Genomic DNA, 5,974 nt, shown 5'->3' on the forward strand with positions numbered 1-5,974 from the left:
TTGTCAGAGGTCATTGCCAGCTCTAAGCCTACTATGCTATTATCCCATTTCTATACTCTCCAGCAGTACGTGGGGTTGCTGACATGTCACAATCTAAATGTATCGATCCACTGTCACTGATAACAAATTGCTAGAGAAATGAAAGTCGGATCCTTTGAACTTCTGTTACGTTCTCAGCTTGCTCTGTAAATCACACCCTCGAGTCTCACACCAAGCTTTCTGCAGGCTGGTTTTCTCTTTCGCTGCTTTTTACACTCGGATGAGGCAACATTGCTGGTAGTCTTCCCTCACATTCCTAACACAAGATTTTATGACTGGCTTTCTCCTCCACACCAGCGCTGTCTTGGGCTGACGTGTTTCTCTCATTAAGTATTTCAGGAGTGAGGCTTTCTCGTCGAGCTTCCTCGGCGTGGCATTTGTTTGACTTCATTAACTTTCTAAACAAGTGTCACTTGGAGGAGGAACCAGCAGCCAGGTGAGCGCCATAAAAAGCTGCAGGGCCAGCCTTCCACCTGCAGGGCCAGCGCTGCCGCAGCCGCGGGGGCGAAGCCGCAGCGCCCGCTGCCAATGGCCCGCGGCGGTCACGTGGCGCCAGACTCGGCCTGCCTGGAGGTCCGGAAGTGCGTTTAGTGGGACAGAGAGAGGTGGCGGGCGGCGGGCCGGCTTCGTGTGGAGTCGCGGCTTTTCTGGCAGCAGGGGCGCAGCCTCCTGGGCCCGTGTCCCAGCCGCGGCCCTCGGGCGCTCCCTTCCTTCCTTCTTCTCTTCCTCCCTACCTCCCTTTCTCCTTCCCTTTCTCCCTCCCTCCCTCCCTCCTTCCCTCCTCCCTTCCAGCCTTCCCCGCGCCCTGGGTCGGGCTCGCCGCGGGAGGAACCCGGCTCCAGGATGAAGCTGAAGCCAAACAGGAGGAGGAGGAGGAGGACTAGGACTGAGGTTTGGCCGCGGCGCTTTTAGAAGCGGGGGCTGCCTGGGCTTACTCCGTGGGCTAGGGGGGAGGGGGGAGGGGAGGAGAGGGGGTCCACCTCCAGATGAGTGCGTTGTTCCCGGGGGAATGGAACCCGAGGTAGAGCAAGGCGGAACTGCGCTAAGAGAAGTGTCGGAAGAGGAAAATTAGGCAGACTTCTGGGCCTGTGTGAGCAGAACTAAGACGGCAAGCATCGCACTGAGGGAGGTAGTGGAAGACTGGGAGGATTCCTTTTTCATAGGAAGGAAAGTTGAAGATGCCATTAAAGTTCTTGAGGGTCATCAACCTGCACAAACCCAGTATTTGGAAAAATTGAAGTCGGGCGGCTCACCAACCAATGGAAATTCCATGGTTCCCACCCTTCCAGACAACAATTCTTGGTAGGGAACTTCTGCAGAGACTTAGGGGATGCCATCTTCTGTCAGATCAATTTCTAGGTGACCATACAGAGTTTCACAGGGAGAAGGCGTTTGAGTTTGATATCCACATGTAGAAAGTGTCTGAATTATCGTACACTCTGTATTCAGACAGTTTTCTTATTTTCTAGATGCTTTGAAATATTTCCTTTTCTCTTTACCAGTGTGGAGATATTTCAGTAAACCAAAGCCATGTGGATTTTTAAATTTGATTTGATTTGATTTATTTATTTAGGCAATTGGGGTTAAGTGACTTGCCCAGGGGATTTTTTTTTAAAGATGCCTTAACTGTGCCCTCTCCTTTTCCTCAAATACATTTTTATTTTTCAAACTGCTCTGTGTTCATTCCAGTTTTCACACCACCTTACCTGGTGTGGTTGTCTGGATTTTTTTAAAAGGAATTCAAGGGGGAAGAGATGATTAGGTACTTCTAAAGCACTGAGCCATTGAAAGGAAGGCTTCTCTAGTGGTTTTTAGTTTTTAGAGCTCATTTCAGAAGGTTAAAATGTTTATAGTGCCACTCTGTTTCAAATATATTATAGCCCTCAAGATTTCTTCGAATTTAAGAGAGACGAGATGTGTATTAAACTCAGTTTCTCTCCTATTGGAAGGTATTTTGTATACACGTGGTATCTTTTCCCTCCTTTAGATTTAAACATAGGAGATTTTTCCAATGCCGAGTATGGTGACATTTCAGTATGAGATGCCACTATCATAATAGCTAGACCCTGGAAATGTACAAAATAGGCTCATGCAAAATAGCATTAAGATTCATCTTCCACCTCCCTCTGATTTATCATCCTTTCATCCTTTTGTGCAGAATGCCCTAGGATAAGCATAAGGTTTTTTTGCTTTTTTTTTTAATGGAAAAAAAATCCCTACTTTATACAATTAGTCATTTTCATCATGGAGTACCTCTGTAGTGGGTTTGTTTCATTAATCCAGTACTACAAATAACACACTGGCATCAAGCTCATTTGCATTCTCATTCAGTTTCTGCCATTCCTTTTGCTCCCTGGGAGCTTCTTCCTTATCTTTGCTGGCAAACAACAACCAACAGAATTGAAGATATCCAGAGGATTTGATGGGGAGCTTACCTTGTTTGAGAACCTTTTAAATGTTCTACAAACCCCTTAAATTTCACTCCCAATGAAAACTTGGAAGTGGGACACTTTTGCATCTCTTCATTTGAACAAGATTGGGATTGCAGTTTTTAAGTTCTTGTTACTGTAAAAAGTTCTACAACAGCTAAAACCTAACCTCACCCAAATCAGGTCAGAACTGAGGTTTAAGTGTCCAACTCTTTAGCGTTTTGGAGAGATGTGGGGTTGAAAACCATTCTTACATAAATATTTGTCAGTCTTCTAAATGGCAAATAGTGAGTGGAAAGTGGAAAGTCCATGTAATTTAAACACTTTGTTATTCAGTACACAAATTGTTAACCTACTTTGAAAATATATTGTGTAAAATGCTGGTATAAATGAAAATTGAGTGCTGTTGTTACACTTTTAGGAATTATTGGTGCCACAATTTGAAATGAGATCTTGTGCCATTCAAACAGCCAGATCTTAAGAACAAGTTCTAACTCACATGAAAATGGCTTTAGAAAAAGTATTGCTGCTAACAAAAAAGTGACAAGTAGAAAATGGGCATTTGGAGAATTTCTATTCTATATGATGTAATTTGATTGAGAAAGTCATTTCTCCTTGTACAGGAAGTTAAACATCTTGAAAAAAAACATTCTGGGCAAACCCTTTCAATTGCATAGATTAACTTAGAAAAATCTCATGGGCTAGATGTTTCTCAGAGTAACTCAGTCATTGGAGAAGTTTCTTTGAATTACCCACAGCCAAAAGAAGCTGGATTTTTTTTGTTTTATGGACTCAATGTTTGTACATAAAAGTATCCCCACTTAACGTTGGAAGAGTGGGGATTTTCAAAAAAGCTTATACATGATAAATAATGCATGATCTTATTTTGTAACTCAAACTATGTAGTTGATAAAACTGTAAAAATGTACAGTATTGATGTTAACCAACTCAAGAGTTGTTTGCCTATAAATATTTTGTCATATAATGTTTTGGTCGGCACATTTGGGCTTCGTAGGGCCACATCAGGATTCCTTCATGCCATTGAGTGTACAGATCTCCTGAGTCTTTCTACAACTGGCAAAATTGCCTTAATTAATTTGGATTCCTAATGTTCATCTTTGTACAATTGAAGAGGACATTTTACAGTTGTCCTATTTCAAAGTAAACAGTGTATCACCACAGGATTGGCTCTTACTTAATAGCTCAGACCAGTCTTAACAGAATCATATTTTTCAAACCCCTAAGGAGTGATAGCTTTCTCTATGTAGAGAGGAGACTGAAGACACCTTCAGCCCAAATTGATGAGCTACAGTGAAGTGGCCAAGTGTTGTCTCATTTCTATCCCCTGAACTCCATCCTGTTTTTTACAGATTGTCATCAGAGAATAGGCTAGTTACTCATTTCTACATTACTTGTGGTCCTCTTGCTTAAAGATTCACAAGTGCCTTTGATTTCTTGTCCCCTAAGTTATCCTGGAGTGGGCAGGATGCCTACTTAGAATTAGAAACAAAGGTACCTTCTAGAACAAGACTGTTAGTAATTGTGCCTTGTGGCCATTAGGAAAAAGCCATTTTCTGCCCCTTTGGTAAACCCAAAATAAGTTTCTCGGCTAGATAAGTGGCATACTTGTTAACACATAAGAACCTGGAGTCCTGGAGACCACTGAGGCAGTTATCTTGGGGTCATCTATATGTACCAGGACCATTGTTAGCCTGATAATGTGGGATGTGGGAAAAATGAGACTTGAATGCACTGTTACTGGAGTTGTGAACTGATTCAACCATTGTGTAGAGCCATTTGGAACTCTGCCCAAAGGGCTATAAAACCTTGCATACCCTTCGACCTAGCAATACCACTACTAGGAATGTATTCCAAAAGAGGTAAGAAACAAAAAAGGAAAGGAGCTATATGTACAAAAATATGTATAGCGGCTCTTTTTGGGGAGTCAAAATGATAAATTGAAGAGAAGCCCATCAATTGGGCAATGGCTGAACAAGTTGTGGTATGTGATTATGATGGAATGCTATTGTAGGATAAGAAATGAAGAGCAGGATGCTGTCAGAAAACACGTGGAAAGATTTGCGTGGGCTGATGCAAAGTCAAATGTACTATGTACAAAGAAACAACAATATTGTAAGATGATGAGCTGTGAATAACTTAGCTATTCTGAGCAATACAAGGTTGAAGAGGACACTCTAGGCAAATAGATGAGTATTACAAAGACACAGAAGCAATTTAAGGAAGCAGGTATTATTCAGGAGCATAGAGTAGTCCAGTTTAGTTGTACACAGAGCATGTAGGAGGAAGGAGCATAAGGTGGCCTTATTTTATGAAGGGTCTTGAATGCCAGGCAAAGGAGACTGAACTTTAACTAGTAGGAAGCAGGTAACCCCTGAACGTATTTGAGCAGAAGAGCTATGACCAGAGCAATCAAGAAGATTGGTTTGACAGAGGGCTTGCAGTGGGGAGTTAGAAGAGGTTGAAAAATCTGTTCGGAGGCTATTTACTATAGTCCACAATGGTGGTGAGAAAGGTCTGTAGTAGGATGCGGGCAGTGCGAAGGGAGAGGAAGAGACAAATGTGAGATGTTTCAGAGGTGAAATCTGTAGCACTTAGGGACTCAATATGAGAGGTGAATGAGAGGGAAGAGTCCAAAAAGTTTTGACCATGGGAGACTGGTATGAATTGTTTAGGGCAAAAGATAATGTTTGGTTTTCTACATGTTGTGTTTGATGTGTTCATCAGTAGACAAGTGGAGATATCTGGCAGGCAGGTTGGGATGTGGGATCTGGAGGATTCAGAGTAAGGATAGTTCTGGGAAGAGAGAAGATGGGTGATAACACTGACAGAGGTTGAGGACTGAGGGAAGTGGAGCTGGACTCACCCTCCTCAGTCAGTGGTGGGGAACTTTTCGTGTTAAAAGGCCGCAATAGTATTTAGGTGTAATCAAATAAGGCTACATTCAAGAAACTTCAAATAGATACTTCAAAATGTGGATTATTTTATAAAAATCTAAGTCCTATGTACTTCATTTCAAAAATACAAAAACTCCCATGTTAATTTTAAAGTGAACTCACCTTTTCATGACTTTGTTGTGTCTGCTTTTTGTTGGAAAGCATTTGAATATTTAGTTGCAGCATGGAGGTCCACAGTTTCAGTTGATGCTGCGGATGGGTATCGGTCATTTGTGACCTTCAGGGCATCTTGATTTGGGTTAGGTAGGAGAATGTACATTCCCAGCAAGAAGGGGTTGAAAAGCAAGAAAGCATTTTTCGGGCATGTTGCCAAAGCTGTGGGTATTCTGCTGCACATTCCATTTCAGTCACAAACACTGTGCACCTCAGTCTAAAGCTGATAACAAACTCCGTACTCAACACCCATAAACTTTCAACAACCAGCCTCATGTGGTAGTGGCGCCAGTTGTGGGGGTAGGGGAGCCGGGAGAGTTGGAACTGAACAGTGAGTGTAGCAGCCTTCAATTTAGCCCTGATGGCTTACTAATGTTC

At 42.5% G+C, this 5,974-nt stretch overlaps 1 pseudogene; it reads left to right on the plus strand.

The window, feature by feature from the left end:
- Positions 1–1,048: 1,048 nt before the first annotated feature.
- LOC114026608 lies at positions 1,049–1,600 on the plus strand (annotated as a pseudogene).
- Positions 1,601–5,974: the final 4,374 nt, after the last annotated feature.

This window comes from Vombatus ursinus, unplaced genomic scaffold, assembly GCF_900497805.2.
Source record: "Vombatus ursinus unplaced genomic scaffold, bare-nosed wombat genome assembly UNPS02014841.1, whole genome shotgun sequence".
Taxonomy (NCBI): Eukaryota; Metazoa; Chordata; class Mammalia; order Diprotodontia; family Vombatidae; genus Vombatus; species Vombatus ursinus.